Source organism: Ipomoea nil, unplaced genomic scaffold, assembly GCF_001879475.1.
Source record: "Ipomoea nil cultivar Tokyo-kokei standard unplaced genomic scaffold, Asagao_1.1 scaffold0982, whole genome shotgun sequence".
Classification (NCBI taxonomy): Eukaryota; Viridiplantae; Streptophyta; class Magnoliopsida; order Solanales; family Convolvulaceae; genus Ipomoea; species Ipomoea nil.
In genome coordinates this window covers 399,708-400,692 of record NW_017617410.1, presented here as the reverse complement: position 1 = coordinate 400,692, position 985 = coordinate 399,708, and the positions used below count along the sequence as shown (strand labels likewise).

Sequence of the window (985 nt, the reverse complement as noted above, 5' to 3'; positions counted from 1 at the left end):
TAGCAGATATCTTCACCAAGTCTCTTTCGTCTATTCGTTTTAATTCTCTCCGTGACAAGCTCAATGTTTTGGCTAGCCAACCTTGTGCTTGAGGGGGGGAGTATTAGGACTATGTTATCTATATTAGACTAGGACTATGTTATCCATATTAGACTAAGACTATATTATTCGTGTTAGACTAGGATTCTATCTAGTATCTATATATTCGCTCTCTGTACTCTCAGACATTATGATTGAATACAACACAATCTATATTCTCATCATAACTAATTCATTAAACATAAATAGGAACGTTTACAACAAAGTTCAATGGAATGGCAAGCCATTTCTTGCCGTCTGACATAAAAACTACTTTCTCTAGCTAAGCTACAGAAAACTCGATTCGCAGACTGTTTCACAAATTGGAAGTTGGGATTCTTGAAGGAATTTAATGCTTCTTTAGAGTCATTAATGATCTAGCCAAACATAGACAAGACTAGTTGAAAAGTCTTGCAGACCACCTGGGTATTCATCTCCATGTTGAAAAGTCTTGCAGACCACTTGGGTATTCATCTCCATTCTTATGTTCATTGACAATATTCTCATCTAAAAATACACACCCGTTCTTAAATTAGAAAATTTTGACCAACTTATCAGATGGTAGCCTACCAACCGAGCTGAACTGCATATTATAGTTCAAAAGAGGCACTTTCTTATTGTCATCATATCTTCTCCCAAAAGGTTGAATCCCCAACCCCAAGTGGCCCCACACTCTTACCCGACCGAGGATAATGTTCACCTACACTATGATCATTTAAAGCTCATAATTTAGTATCAAAATTTGAAATATTGTGTACACTTACAATTTTAAAAGTTCTAGTTACTTTACTATTCAAAATAATCTATTTAAGCTTGAAAATTTCACACAAATTCTAAGGTTTACTTTTCCACGACAACTTTTTTTTTTTTTTTTTTTTTTTTTTTTTTTTTTTTTTAATTTTTTTAA

The 985-nt window shown here is 33.4% G+C and overlaps 1 long non-coding RNA gene across 1 annotated transcript; it reads right to left on the bottom strand.

Moving 5' to 3' along the window:
* Positions 1 to 273: 273 nt before the first annotated feature.
* On the bottom strand, positions 274 to 593 carry LOC109179984. The gene is made up of 2 exons (XR_002054031.1): positions 541 to 593; positions 274 to 500 (listed from the first exon to the last, which is right to left on the bottom strand). It is a non-coding gene; the product is annotated as an uncharacterized LOC109179984 (long non-coding RNA).
* Between the last annotated feature and the right edge of the window lie 392 nt (positions 594 to 985).